A 17,029-nucleotide genomic window follows, 5' to 3' on the forward strand; every position below is an offset into this window, starting at 1 on the left:
ACCAAGAGCATTCCATCCTCCTCCATGAAATTAGAGAAGATCAAAGAACCATGAGAGAAGAGAAACAAAGGCAAGGAAGAGACATTGAGGAGCTCAAGCACTCCATAAGATCTTCAAGAGGAAGAACAAGCCGCCATCACTAAGGTGGACCCGTTCTTTAACTTCCTTGTTCTTTATTTTCCTATTTTTCAAAAATTATGCTTTATGTTTATCTATGTTTGTGTCTTTATTACATGATCATTAGTGTCTATGCCTTAAAGCTATGAAAATGATCCATCACCTTTCTTAAATGAAAAATGTTTTTAATTGAAAAAGAAAAAGAAGTGCATGAATTTCAAATTTTAAAACAGTTTAATTATTTTGATGTGGTGCCAATACTATTGTTTTTCTGAATGAATGCTTGAACAGTGCATATTTTTTAATTTGATTGTTTATGAATGTTAAAATTGTTGGCTCTTAAAAGAATGAAAGGAAAAAGAGAAATGTTATCTGATGATCTGAAAAATCATAAAATTGATTCTTGAAGCAAGAAAAAGCAGTGAAAAGCTTGCAAAAAAAAAAAGAAAAAAAAAGAGAGAAAAAAGCAAGCAGAAAAAGCCAATACCCCTTTAAACCAAAAGGCAAGGGTGATAAAAAGGATCCAAGGCTTTGAGCAACATTGGATAGGAGGGCCCACAGGATTAAAATCCTGGCCTAAGCGGCTAAACCAAGCTGTCCCTAACCATGTGCTTGTGGCGTGAAGGTGTCAAGTGAAAACTTGAGACTGAGCGGTTAAAGTCGAGGACCAAAGAAAAAAGAAGAGTGTGCTTAAGAACCCTGGACACCTCTAATTGGGAACTTTAGCAAAGCTGAGTCAAAATCTAAAAAGGTTCACCCAGTCATGTGTCTGTGGCATTTATGTATCCGGTGGTAATACTGGAAAACAAAGTGCTTAGGGCCACGGCCAAGACTCATAAAGTAGCTGTGTTCAAGAATCAACATACTTAACTAGGAGAGTCAGTAACACTATCTGGATTCTGAGTTCCTATAGATGCCAATCATTCTTAACTTCAAGGGATAAAGTGAGATGCCAAAATTGTTCAGAAGCAAAAAGCTAAAAGCCCCGCTCATCTAATTGATACTGATCTTCATAGATGTTTTTGGAATTCATTGTATATTCTCTTCTTTTTATCCTATTAGATTTTCAGTTGCTTGGGGACAAGCAACAATTTAAGTTTGGTGTTGTGATGAGCGGATAATTTATACACTTTTTGGCATTGTTTTTAGTATGTTTTTAGTAATTGCGTTGTAAAGTAGGCATCCTGGGCTTTCCATCAATATATAATAGTCTATACTTTGCCCGAGATTTGATGGCCCAAACAGGCGTTCCAAGTCAGCTCAAGAATTTTGGCATTTAACTCCAAAACTGGCACAAAAGCTGGAGTTAAACGCCCAAACTGGCACAAAAGCTGGCGTTTAACTCCAAGAAAAGTCTCTACACATGAAAGCTTCAATGCTCAGCCCAAGCACACACCAAGTGGGCCCGGAAGAAGATTTCTGCATTAATTACTGATTTCTGTAACCTTAGGCTACTAGTTTTCTATAAATAGGACCTCTTGCTATTGTATTTTTCATCTTGGGACGTTTAGTCCTTAGACCTTTGAGGCTGGCCATTCGTCCATGCTTACACTATTTGTTCTTATGTATTCTCAACGGTGGAGTTTCTACACACCATAGATTAAGGTGTGGAGCTCTGCTGTTCTTCATGAATTAATACGAAGTACTATTGTTTTTCTATTCAACTCAAGTCTATTTCTTCTCCAAGATATTCATTCGTTCTTCAACTTGATGAATGTGATGATCCATGACACTCATCATCATTCTCACCTATGAACATGTGCCTGACAACCACCTCTGTTCTACTAGCAATGGCCTGAATGCATATCTCTTGAGTTTCTAATCTAAGATTGGAACCTTCGTGGTATAGGCTAGAATTAATGACAGCCATTCCTGAGATCCGGAAAGTCTAAACCTTGTCTGTGGTATTCCGAGTAGGATCTGGGAAGGGATGACTGTGACGAGCTTCAAACTCGCGATTGTGGGGCGTGTGACAGACGCAAAAGGATCAATGGATCCTATTCCGACATGATCGAGAATCGACAGCTGATTAGCCGATGTTGTGACAGAGCATCAGGACCATTTTCACTGAGAGGACAGGATGTAGCCATTGACAACGGTGATGCCCAACATAAAGCTTGCCATGAAAAGGAGTATGAATGATTGGAAGAAGGCAATAGGAAAGCAGAGGTTCAAGGGGAACAAAGCATCTTCATACGCTTATCTGAAATCCACCAATGAATTACATAAGTATCTCTATCTTTATTTTATGTTTATTTTCATCACCTTAAACTCCATAACCATTTGAATCTGCCTGACTGAGATTTACAAGATGACCATAGCTTGCTTCAAGCCGACAATCTCCGTGGGATCGACCCTTACTCACGTAAGGTTTATTACTTGGACAACCCAGTGCACTTGCTGGTTAATTGTGCGGAATTGTGACAAAGTGTGATTCACATTTAAGAGCTCCAAGTTCTTTGGCGCCATTGTTGATGATCACAATTTTGTGCACCAAAGATCAAACTAATTAGTCCCTTGACTTTCCTTTGCTTTAGTAAAGGTCAACTAAGTGGAATTAAGATTCAACTTTCATTATTATTGATAAGGATAACTAAGTCTAGACTTCCAATTTCTCATACCTTGCCAAAAGTTTATTTTACAGTTATTTATTTATTTTTAATTGCCATTTAAATTATTTGTCATATTTGTTCCTCGTTCTTGAAACCCCTAATTTACAATCTCCATAACCAATAATAAGAACATACTTCCCTGCAGTTCCTTGAGAAGACGACCTGAGGTTTGAATACTTCGGTTATCAATTTATTAAGGGGTTTGTTACTTGTGACAACCAAAACATTTTTACGAAGAGATTTCTGTTGGTTTAGAAACTATATCTACAACGCGACTATTTTTATTGAAATTATTTACTAGAAAAAACCTATTCGTCAGTGTCGCAGTGAGGTCTTCTAAGGTGAGACGAAGAAGAAGACGCAGACCGGAGGGCGGCGGTGGAGCGGTGAGTGACAGAGTGAGGTGAGGTGAGGATGTGAGGTGAGGTGAGGGGGAGGGTTAGCCGTTGTGTATAGGGGATTAGGGTTGGGGGAACAGGGATGGGGGGTATTAGATGTCTGGTTCGAGTCTTTCTTTCTTTTTTTTTGTTTTGAAAAACCAAAACGATGTCGTTTTGGCAAGTAACTTTAAAAAAAAAGCTTTCGAACTGGACGAGTGAACAAAAATTTTCGGTTCTCCAGTTTTCATTAGAACCGGACGGTTCAGCCCGGTTCTCTATGGTTCTGTTCCTTGTCCGATTGTATTGATCAACCGGACCGACTAGAGATCCGGTTTATCGATTTTCCAGTCGAACCGGCTAGTTCGGTCTGGTTCTTACAACTATGAATGATAATGATCCTTAACCCTCAACCCTAGTCAAGGTCCTTTTTTTTATTGGAATCCATTATCTCTCTTAGTTAATCGATTTAATTTATTTTTAGTTTAATTTAATTTCTTTTTATGTAGTTGTTACTTTAATTGTTACATTTTATTCCTTGCTTATTTAGTTGGTTCTTTAATTGCCTTTTATTCTACTTACTTGCAATTTAGTCAGTAATTGTACTTTTGATTTCTAGTCAATTCAATTTACATTAGTTGCAAAAAAATCTCCCGAATTCTCATAGCCAATGATTATTCACTCTATTATAATTCCAAGGGAGGACAGCCATTGTTTGAGTTTGTGATATCTTTTAACTATACTTTAATCATGTTGAACTCTAGTTTAAAACTATCTACAACAAACTTTGAGATTTTTACCTTGAAATTTTCTAAACTAATTCTTAGCACTCATCAAATAACAACCAAAAGAGTTATTAAATGCAAAATTACAAGAATGTTCAATATCTAGCAAATAATTATCTAAAACACTCTTAACATGTAAGATATGATTATTCAAACAATTAGCATAACTCATCACATAATCAACCTTTTTAAGAAACAACTTAGCAATGTGTGTGAAAACTTTAATATTCTAACATACAATTAAATGTGTCATTATATTAAATCTGTTCACAATAAAAATAATGATATGTTTATAGTTTCTAACCCTAGGCAAGCCAAATAAGAAATATCAATTTAACTATGAGTAGAAATAATTAAAGGAAATGAACAATTAGGGGTGTCAAAACTCTTCGAGGCGCGGAGATCCCCGCGGATAACCCCCCAAATGGGATTCAAAGGTGGGAAATTTTTCCTACGGAGACGGGGATGAAGGGCAAAATTCTCCCGATAATCCCCGAATTTTATGAATTGTCCCTATTAATTTACTTATACTGTTAGTTTCTTAGTCATTTCGCATGCTCCGTGTATGTATATATATATATATATATATAACAACCCTAACCTTAATTTGTGATTTCTCCTTTAGCGCTATCCCTGTTATTCTCCTTCATTCCTCACCTCTCAGTACGGCCGTTTGAGATTAGAATAAGGACTTTTCTTTCAAGGCTACTGCCGCCACTCTCCCTACTCACTGCATCCTCCCCTACATCAATAGTCGTGACCCCTCACTCGGCCACTTTCTACTTTGTCAGTGTCTCTAATCTGCTACTCTTTGCTCCCCTGCCGTCTTTGCTCATGACCTGTTTCTGCTCTGCCATGACTCTCATCCATTCTTCATTTGTCGTTGGTTGCATCTTTTTCTTTGTTTTTCGAAGTTCGTCTCTTTTTTTTTCTGCCACTCTCTGTGTTCGCTGTGTTGTCCCCTTCGATAGTGTTTATCATCATCCCCGTCCCTTATCTGTTCCTCATCCTGTGTTTTTCCTATTTGATTCTCTGCCTTTGATGAATGTTATGTTTTAGGAACTTTTTTTTGAATTATTTAATGTAGTTCTTTGTTGAATGTTGCGGATTAAATTAATTCATGTATTTTAATCCTTTGTTAAATTCTATGAATATAATTATTTCATGTATTTCAATTTCATGTTGAATGTTGTGAATATAATTATTGTGTTTGGTGTTTACTGAAAAAAAAATTGACCTATGTTTTGATGTATTAATTTGCTGAATATGTTAGGGAGATGGAAAATGGGATCCCGCGGGACTGCAGGGAATGGAGATAGGGGTAAATGTTCCCCCACAACGGGGACCAACGGCGGGGATGGGAGCAAATCAGGGTTTAGAGACGTGGATCAGGGAGGCATCCCCCGCCCCGTTGACAACCCTATGAGCAATATATTTGACAAACTTTGATATTCAACTTGCTTACACACAATACAATCAGAATAAATTTTTTTTAACACTCCTACATCTTTGAGGCCAACAAAAATTTATAGATAACATATCTGAGATTCTCTTTATTCTACAATGGCCTCTTAAAAATCAATATTCTCAAAAGCAACATATATAAAATAAAAGTCAGATTTATTTGAATAAAAGTTCTTTATATATTCAAATACTAACAAGTTAGGAGTAAGAGTAATCATTAGATCATATTTTTGGATAACTTATTAGTAACCATATACTCTTTATCTTGTTCAATCACATATGAGAAATAATCAAGCAATTTGTCCACTTTCTATGCCTCTTATTCAAGATTCTTTGAACTATCAAATGCACAACATAAACACCTTGTCATTTGTTGTGTACTTGAGATATATTTTATGTAATTTATATTTGCTTAGAAAATAATCAAATTGGTTGTCTTTTTTTTTTTCTTTTTCTGCACATTAATACCTTTAAAACTAATCACAAAAACTGTAGAACTTTGAAAAAGTGTCAAGGAAACAATAAGCAATTCATGTTTAGCTTCAATATGAAAAATTAAAGACTCTTTGGATTTTAATGACATTACTGCACTCTTGTCTAAGCTAGCATTTTCTAGATCTCTCTTACAAGTGTGTTTATTGTTCTCAGTTTCTTTTTCTCTCATTAACTACTCCTCCCTACTATTCTCTTTCTTTCTCTCAAAACTCTCTCTTTTACTCAAATATTGAATCTTCTTCTCTTAAGTTCTTCTCTTTTGTCTCAGGTTTTTCGAGTTGCTCACATCCCAATGGCTATTTTGAGAACTTTTGCACCTTTGGTTCTTCCAAGTGCACATCTCCATTTGTAACATACTTGACAAATTCTTCCACAACTAGTCTTGAAGAAGAATTAAACATGGAATTAGAAGAACTCTTCTTCTTATGCTGATTTATATAATTTTTCTTGAAATTTGCAACTATGAATTTTGCCATATTCTCAAACTTTGCTTGTTTAAAATCCCTTATAGAACTGGACTCTGAAGAAAGTCAAGTTGCCAAAAATTGTTGTTGCTTCGTCATCTTAATGGCCAAATTGACTAAATTTTCCATTATTTCATCGTGATGTTATTCAACTTCATCAACAGTTTATTAGTTTAATCCAACAAAAATTGTCCCATAAGAACTTTAGAACTCTTTTCAACATTTGTTACACCCTATCACCCTAAGCTTTACCTCTAGCCGTAAAGCAAAGGGCGACAAAGCGCTACAATAGTTTTAAAACTCATATAATAATGTATATTCAAGAGATATAACACACTAGAAGCCTGATATAAGGCATAAGAGTTCAAAGATAGGTAAACAGAAGAAACAAATCGTGAAGCGTTCACACACGATAACCAAAGCATAAAGGTACCCCACGGAGTTTAGGCCGACTGGTTAAAATAGATACAATAGAGTTTTTGAGTGTTAAAATGAATACATCCTGTCACTCAAACTTTAAGCCTCCAAGGTAACAAGTACAATATACAAAAGTGAGAGAATAACTACATCAAAATGAACAAAATGCAAAAGAGAGCCATCCTCTGCAATGTCACTATCCGCAAACTCGCCGAGGTGGATTGCAACCTGCATCTGAAAAAAATAACAAAATATGGTATGAGAACTGGAGGTTCTCAGTATGGTAACAGTGCCCAATAGATAAGATATAAGGTTCTGGGAAGCCAAAAGGCAATCCTAGAACTTCAAACCGATATAAAGTATAATGAAAATTTAAACCATAAAAAGGTTAACTAACATAGGAGATTTCTAAATCCCATCGCCACCGCCTACCAAGCCTCCTCAATCCCAGTAAAAAACACAAATAATGCAAGCAAGTAAAACACAAGTAATATACATATACAACAGGTAATTCAGTTAGCATTTAAACATGTTATACAAGTTGGCATAAAGCAAGTAAACAAAGCAAACAAACACATAAGAATTCACATGATGAATGCATGTCCTATTAGCCACGATATCACTTATCGGTTCAACTGCCAACCCAACATATCTCCTTGGAATGTTGCCTTTCGGTCACGAATAATTAGTACCCAGGAATACAGTTATCGGCACATTATCCAGGGATATAGTGCCCAACACACTCTTGTGACTCGAAAGGATGCGAATGGGATACTCTGCCTCAGACCTCACATCTGAACGTAAGCGAGATTAACCACCGTCCATCCTCCCGAGATTAACCACCGTCCTTGCTAGGCGCATAGCGACTTACTAATCAAACACATCAGAATACATATATCCAGTCACAGTGATCACTGCCATTCTCATCATGCCCAACTCAATTATTCATTTGTCTCAATACATCATCATCTCAACACTCCACCAATCCACTCAAGTCATTTTATCCACAGACTTCCCAAACCTAAGTCACCGTCTCTAATCATATAATAGAAATATTTAACTAAGTCCACTCAATGAGTTTCCCTTGTTCCAAAGACCTAAATACTAGCTAAGGGATCCTAAACAGTAATTATAAAGGTTTATAAAGTTAGAGGAGTGATTAAAAGCACAAAAATCACATTTTTAGCAAAACAGGGGTCATGCGTACGCATGCCCATTCTCGCGTACGCATGTGTGAAATCTTGACAATGTCATGTACGTGTGCATCGTCTGCATACGCAAGCATTCAAAAAAGAAAAGGGTGTCCGCGTACGCATGCCAACGGCCGCGTACGCGTAAGTGTAAAAATGGCAACCTCGCGTACGCATGCCCTATTCCGCATATGCATGCCACCCAATTTTCAAAAAATAAGCTGTTTTGCTGCAGAATTCAGTTTTTCACACCAAACTTTAAACGCTCATAACTTTTTCGTTTTAAATAATTTTCCACCCGTTCTTCGAACGACATAAACTTCACGTACCCTATTTTTATTCAAAACATGTTTCGTTAAATTTAGGATTTCGGAAGCCAAGTTATGGCTCGTTAAATTTCATCAAAATCAAAGTTTACCCAAAATTTGCAAAGTCATTTATTTTTTCAAAATTCAAAACTAAACCAATTCAACAATTCCGAAAATCAACATCAAAACACTAATACATGCTACAATTACTCTTCAGTTACCTTTCAACCATTTTCATACCTATTTTACTCAAATTTCTATCTTCTCCACTCATAGATCGATAAATCCAAAAATTCTCAATCCAAGCATACAACTCAACAATTTTTCACAAGTTTAACTCATCGCAAGCATTATTTATCAATATATCATCATCAATCCTCATAAACCTCAATAATCATCAACAATCATCATCAACATCAATAATCCTCAACAATCATCATCAACATCAATAATAATCAACAATTAACATCAATTCAACCATATCCTAAGGTCCACTAGCTTAAGTTGCCCACAACAATACATATTATTTAAGGAAAACCAAAATCATACCTTGGACAATTTTTACACAAGCACAAAATCACCAAAACACAGCCACCAAGCTCAATCCAAAAGCTCCAATTCTACCAAGTCAACCCTAATCAATAAGAATTCAAGCTATATCCATACATTTTACCAAAATTAACACTAGGGCTCATAGTATTCAACTAAACATAAGAGTATTATGTTTTCTTATTTTATCCACTATAGTTTGGGACAAAACCCAATAAATTTCTAATGTTATATCACACATAAACAACAAAATCACAAGAAATCCCAATACTCAAAAGTCATTTTTGAGTTTGACATAGAACAGAGGAATGGAATATTCAATTAGAGTTTCTTATGAAATTTAATTAGATGAAATCAAAGAGCTCAACGAGAGCTTCACGTGGCTGCAAATGACACGCAAATCGGAGTTCTGGTGAGAGAGATATGGCCAAATGAAGAAGAAGATGAATAATGTTACTTTGGGGTTTCTCTCTTCTTCAATCTCAGCAGCTCTCTCCTTCTTTGTGTGTGTTTTGAGGCTGAATGGCCTCCTTAAAGTGTTTATATATATTAGGCTTGGGCTCACTTGAGTCCGGTCCAACCACTTAGCATTTTTAGTTCGTTTGGCCTAACTTTGCGCCAAAACCTTTAAAATCAGCGCCTAAGTTTTAATTTTAAATATTTTTCTAAGGATTTATATAGTTTATATTTTTCTTACACACTACCGGATAGACTTAAGTCGATACTGCCGGCTAAATTACTGGTATGCGCTTTTACACATTTTTCCACTCGAAAAAATCCGCTGAATCTAAATTTCACCTTTAAAATTTCTAATTAATATTCTATGTTTTGAACCTATTTCGAACAATTAAATTATTATTTTATTTTTATTAAACGGTTAATTAAATTCTGGTTCTTACATTCTTCTATCCTAATTAGAAATTTCGTCCCCAAAATTTAGGATTTACTTGAGAATAACTCGGGATAATCCTTCCGACATAAATCGAATCAATTGCTCAAAGAAATCCAACGACACTCGGTTCTTTGATAACAAATCAAACCCCAAAATCATCTCCAACCCAACCATTGGCAAACAGATTAAGTCATGAATAAAGAGCCTATTCTCTATCTGAAAAGGTATTTGCTTACAGCCTAACCTAGTCACAACTGTTTGAGACGAGGTATGCACATGCAAATCGAAAGTTAAATATGAGATTTTCAACCTCAGCTCAGTAGCCTTATAAAATGTAATGAACGAATGTGAGGCTCCCGTGTGATATAATGCAATCAATGTTTTGCCACCAATTAAACACTTACCTCTCATCAGAGGATCCGACTTAGTAGCATCATTGGCATTCACAGTAAATACGCAACCTTGTTGTTGGTTTGGACCTACATTCTAGTTTCTCCCACGAGGGCAATTCCTTGCCATGTGTCCAGGCAATCCACACGTAAAGCATCCACCTATACCCAGCTTGTGCGAATCATATGTTTGAAAATGTCCGCAATGGTCACAAGTTAAATCTGGAGAAGTTTTACTTTATTTATCTCTTCCTTTCGCCTGGTGAAACTGGTCATAATTGGTCCTCCTGAAGTTTCCTTGACCTTGGGGTTGTTGAGGGGCAAGTCCACCCCTTTTAAAGTTAAGGGCTCTCGGTGGAAAATACTTCCCACGAACTCTGTTGTTGTTGCCTCCACGAGTATCCTTTGCCAAAGCCACCTTCTTAGCACAATACTCAACAACCCTTTCCTTGTTTACCAACTTAGAAAATCTCCAAATCTCCAATGGAGTCACAACACTCATAATATTCTCCCAAAGACCTCCCTGTTACTTAATACACTTCCAACCCTCATAGGACTCAGGGACACTCTGGCATACCCTTGAGAACCTATAGAGCTCCTCAAACTTATTGATATACTCGACTATAGACAAATACTCTTGCTTCAGCTGCATGAGTTCTAACTTTCTAGCCTCCCTCACTGACTTCGGAAAATACTTCCTATAGAAAGTAGTCTGAAATAACTCCCAAGGAATATTCGCATTGGAACTCTCATTGCCACCAGTGTGGAGCTTCTCCCATCAGTTGGTAAGCTGCGAATTCTACGAATTAATTATCTGGGACATGTTGAGTCTGCAGTGCATGCTCCATGGCTTGGAACTAGTTGTCTACTTCAGTAGGATTTGTCGTTCCTCTGAAAGTCAGGGTTAACTTTGAGAAAGGAAGCTAAAGTCATCGAAACACCTCCCAAGTTATCTACGGTCCCTTCACCATTTCCATTCCCGGATGGTTGTCCCAACTTTTTCGTAGCTTGCGTTGTCGCAGCAGCACTCGCTTGCATCGAGATAGCTAGGTTAGTCATTGCCGCCATGAACTCGGCATGATTATCAGCCGGTTGATTATCCTCGTTATCTCTCTATGTACATGATCGACCTCGTTCACAAGTTGTCATTCGGGGTCCTGTCCATACCAAACAATCGATATCAAGGTGATCAATCTCAATACCTCAAGCTTAGTACTTCAATTATCCCAAAAAGGCACTCACAAACAAGCATGCTATGCATATCAAATAGATATCCTAAATAGCATGAAAAAAATGACCTAGAGTATGCGATGAAGCACAATCGATCCATCCCTCAAGCTCACGAGGACGGATCGCTTTGATACCACTAAGTGTCCCTATCACCCTAAGCCTTACCACTAACCGTAGAGCAAAGGACGACAAAGCGCCACGATAGTTCTAAAGCTCATACAATAATGTATGTCAAGAGATATAATACATTAGAAGCCCGATATAAGGAATAGGAGTTCAAAGATAGCTAAACAGAAGAAACAAATTGCGAAGCATTCACACACGATAACCAAAGCATAAAGGTACAAAAAAAGATTATAGATACAGGATAAACAATACATCTGTATGTGTGCGTGCATGTGCGCGTGCAATGTATATATGCAAAAGAAAGCTAGTCATAGCCCGCAGAGTTTAGGCCGACTAGTTAAAATAGATACAACAGAGTTTGAGTGTTAAGACGGATACATCATGTCTCTCAAATTTTAAGCCTCTAAAGCAACAAGTACAATATACAAAAGTGAGAGAATAACTACATCAAAATGAACAAAATGCAAAAGAAAGCCATCCTCTGCTCTGTCACCATCCACAAACTCACCGAGGTGGGTTGCGACCTGCATTTGAAAAATAACAACAATATATAGTATGAGAACCGGAGGTTATTAGTATGATAACAGTGTCCAACAGATAAGATATAAGGTTATGAGAAGCCAAAGGCAATCCTAGAACTTCAAACCGATATAAAGATTCAACTTATGATAAAACTTTAAACCATAAAAAGGTTATCTAACTTAAGGGATTTCTAAATCAACAAATCACCGCTGTCCCACATCCTTTGCTAACATATCCCCCATGCGATCACATCGCCAGCACCTACCAAGCCTCATCAATTCCAGCAGAAAACACAAATAATGCAAGTAAGTAAAACACAAGTAATATACATATACAACAGGTAATTCAGTTAGCAATAAAACGTGTTATACAAGTTGGCACAATGTAAGTAAACAAAGCAAACAAACACGTAAGAATTCACATGATGAATGCATGTCCTATTAGCCGTGATATCACTTGTCAATTCAAATGCCAACCCGACACATACCCTTGGGATGTCGCCTTTTGGTCTCGAATAATTGGCACCCAATGGATATAGTGCCCGGCACAGTATCAAGGGATAGTACTCGGCACACTCTTGTGACTCGAAAGGATGCAAGCGAGATACTCTGCCTCAGACCTCACATATGAACGTAAGCAGGATTAACCACAGCCCTTGCTAGGCGCATAGCGACTTACCAATCAAACACATCCGAATATATATCCAGTTTCAGTGATCACTGTCATTCTCATCATGTCCAACAATCTCAATTATTCATCTGTCTCAATACATCATCATCTCAACACTCCACCAATCCACTCAAGTCATTCCATCCACAAACTTCCCAAGTCTAAGTCACAGTCTCTAATCATATAATAGGAATATTTAACTAAGTCCACTCAATGAGTTCCCCTTGTCCCAAAGACCTAAATACTAGCTAAGGAAACCTAAACAATAATTATAGAGGTTTAGAAATCCAGAGGAGTGATTAACAATACAAAAATCACATTTTCACCGAAACAGGGGTCATGCGTACGCATGTCCATTCTTGCGTATGCATGGGTGAAATTTTGACAATGTCGCGTATGCGTGCATCGTCCACGTACGCGAGCATTCAAAACAGAAAAGGGTGTCCGCATACGCATGAGTGTCGGGCAGAGGCCAATGCTCGCGTATGCATGCCTTGTTCCGCGTACGCATGCCACCTAATTTTCAGAAAAAGTTGTTTTGCTATAGAATTCAAATTTTCACACCAAACTTCAAACAAGCTTAACTTTTTTGTTTTATATCATTTTTCACCTGTTCTTCGACCGACGTAAATTTCACAGACCCAATTTTTATTCAAAATATGTTTCATTAAATTTAGGATTCCGGAAGCCAATTTATAGCTGGTTGGAATTTGTCAAAATCAAGGTTTTACCCAAAATTTGCAAAGTCCTCTATTTTTCTAAAACTCAAAATCAAACCAATCCAACATTTCCTAAAATCAACATCAAAACACTACTACACACTATAATTACTCCTCAATTACCTTTCAACCATTTTCACACCTATTTTACTCAAATTTCCATCTTTTCTACTCATAGATCGATAAACTCAAAAATTCTCAATCCAAACATACAATTCAACAATTTTGCATAAGTTCAACTCATCACAAGCATTATTCATCAATATATCATCATTAATCCTCATAAATCTCAATAATTATCAACACCAATGACCTCAACAATCATCATCAACATCAATAATCATCAACAATCAACATCAATTCAATCCTATCCTAAGGTCCACTGGCCTAAGTTGTCCACAACATACATATTATTAAAGAAAACTGAAATCCTACCTTAGCCGATTCCTACACAAACACAAAGTTACCAAAACACAGCCACCAAGCTCAATCCAAAAGCTCCAAATCCACCAAGTCTACTCCAATCAACAAGAATTCAAGCTATATACATACAATTTATCAAAATTAACACTAGGGCTCATAGTATTCAACTAAACATAAGAGTATTACGAATCCTTACCTTATCCACTGTGGTTTAGGATAAAACCCAACAATTCTCCAATGCTATATCATACCTAAACAACAAAATCACAAGAAATCTCATTACTCAAAATTCATTTTCAAGTTTGACATAGGAAAAAGGAATAGAGGTTGGAATTCGAGTTTTTTTACCAACTTTGTTTAGATGAAATCAAAGAGCTCGACAAGGGTTTCATGTGGTCGCAAATGGCACGCAAATCGGAGCTCTAGTGAGAGAGATATTGCCAAATGAAGAAGAAGATGAATAGTGCCACTTTTGGGGTTTCTCTCTTCTTCAATCTCAGCAGCTCTCTCGCTCCTTGTGTGTGTTATGAGGCTGAATGGCCTCATTAAAGTGTTTATATATGTTCGGCTTGGACCCAACTTAGGTTCTGGTCCAACCGTTTAGTGTTTTTGGTTTGTTTAGTCCAACTTTGGGACAAAACCTTTAAAATTAGCGCTCGATTTTCAATTCTAAATATTTTTCTAAGGATTTCTACCGTTTTTATTTCTTTTACACAGTTCAGACAGACTTAAGTCAGTACTGCCAACTAAATTACCAGTATGTACTTTTACATATTTTTCTGCAAAAAATTATATTTTCACACTTCAAAAAATCTGCTAAATCTAAATTTCACCTTTAAATTTTTAAATTAATATTCTAAACTTTTGAAACTATTCTAGACAATTAAATTATTATTTTATTTTTATTAAACAGTTAATTAAATTTCGGTTTTTACAATATTTGCCATGCTTATCAGATTTAACAACTCCTTGTGGTACTCCATTAGAAATTTTAATCCTTGTTTCAACCTATGAAGCTTTTCAAGAAACTTTTTATAGTGTCATGATGGCACAAACTAGTTCGTCATAATTTTATTCATCTTCTTCCATTTGCAAATTAGAAATTCTCTTTACCTTCTTATAGATCTACCTAACTCATTCCACCAAATATAAGTATTATCCAAGAATTTGGCTTCTACCAATCTAACATTCTTTTACTCGGAAGAGTTGTAATATACAAAAATCAACTCTACCTTTTTTTTTCATTCAAAATAAGCTTTAACATTATTCTTTTCTTTAAATGCAAGAATTTACATCTTGAAAATCTTTTTTATATGAGATTTCTTCATCGTCACTATTACCATTATCAATCCTCATTTATTCTTATTTGAAAACCTGCAAAAAGAATAATGAAGGCCTCACAACACTCTTCCCACTATATAACTCGAATTTGGACACTCGTGTATGAATTCATTTTGTGACTTTTTTTTCTCTTTTGAGCTCACCTTTCTTGGATAGCTTTAAACAAGTTACACTTTAAAAATTGGGAAAAAAAAACCAAACTAAGGTATTTTTAGTGATAGACACTTTGAATTTGATTAAAAGCTCAAATTATGTGGCAAAGGATAGAAAACAAAGGGAGGCACTTTGCTAATAGAGTTTTAGAGACATTAGAATAATTCCAATTCTAATTGATACCCTAAAATAAATTGTAGCACATATAAATTATTTGGATATTTGAAAATTAAAATCAACAACTTTATTAATTGTATGACATTCTCCTTTTCTTCTTTTTTTATTGCACTTTTCAAGAACATTACTTTTTCATCTTCTTTGAAATTTACCTTTTTATTTTCATTCTTTTTTTTTCTGTTTCTTTGATTTTTTATTTTTTTTTCTGAATATAACTCTAAAGTAAAATTGTAGAAACAAATACGTGAAAATAAAAAAATTAGACTAGGACCCTAAACTTTATAAATAGATAAGAATTTACCTACGATTAGTAATTAATACCAAATAATAAAGAAAAATAATCCAAGAATAGAAGCCACAACGGAAACAATAAGAAAGATAGATTTTTTCTTGTAGATCCTAAAAGATCTGTTCTTAGCAACTTAAGTAATTAAATGGATTTTCCAATGATAAAAAAAATAACCTACAAATTGAATAAATAGAAAAAACAATAAGAGAGATAAATGAATGAAAATTTCCTATTTAGTAGGAGGATATGAATGAAGATGTATTTATAAGATTGTAGGTTCATGAACCTGGATGGGTCAATTTGCAAGTATCAATAGTCAATAGTCAATGAAATTTTAGGATTTTGCATTCGTGGGTTTAGAATAATTTGGTGATGGTGATTTATTATTAAGCAAAACTTTATTATACTCATTTGGGGTCATAGTGTGAGCTTCTGTGAAGGTTCGTTCTTTATGTGAAGTGCAGGGGAATTTTGGTCACGTGGTTTATTTTCATTTTACCAATTTCCATCTTTGCCATCATTTTGAAATGAACTAATGAACTTCTGCTATATTTCCCGATTAGAAAGTATGTTGCTGACGTCATTAGTCTGACAGGTGCAGGTAGAGTACGAGTAGAGAGTACGCAGACGATTGAAATGAATCCTCTGTTTTTCTTCACTCTTGGGTAACAACTAACAACCATTCATAAGTGTCCATACTCTTCTCACTCTTGAGGTGGCACGTCCCAAGTGCTCCCTTCTTTGCCAAAGAATTTGCAACTTTGTTTGTATCTCTATGGATAATGGCAAACCGAATTGACACACTCCTGCAATTCTTTAACTCAAAAATTTTGTGAACAAGAGCTGACTCACAAGGATTAACCACGTTGAAGGGCCTCAACCGAATCAGTTTCTCACAAATCAATAAAACTTGCTCCATGCTCAAGCATCTAAACATTATTGTCGCGAAGAACACAACCAAAACCTGAATTGCTGGAATCCGCAAAGACGCTGCCATTACTCCAGTGGACAGCAACCGGAAGGTAAGATTGCGTGACATTATGCACTGCTACGGCTCTGAAATCTTCACTACAAGCTCTAGCTTTGTATGCAATACTGATTAGAGAATTTATCTTTCTCTTTATGAAAATTATAAGCATTCCTATCTAACCAAATGCACCACACAGCCGCGAAGTACCTTGGTTGTGATGAATTCCTAGATTGCGTGAAACTAATGAATCGCTGTCTCAGGAAAAGATTGGCAACGGCAGCAAATGTTGGTATTCTTCAATCCCAATATGGAAGAGCTTGATGGAGACATAGCCAAAACAATAGCCTTACC

Source organism: Arachis ipaensis, chromosome B01 (genome assembly GCF_000816755.2).
Source record: "Arachis ipaensis cultivar K30076 chromosome B01, Araip1.1, whole genome shotgun sequence".
Classification (NCBI taxonomy): Eukaryota; Viridiplantae; Streptophyta; class Magnoliopsida; order Fabales; family Fabaceae; genus Arachis; species Arachis ipaensis.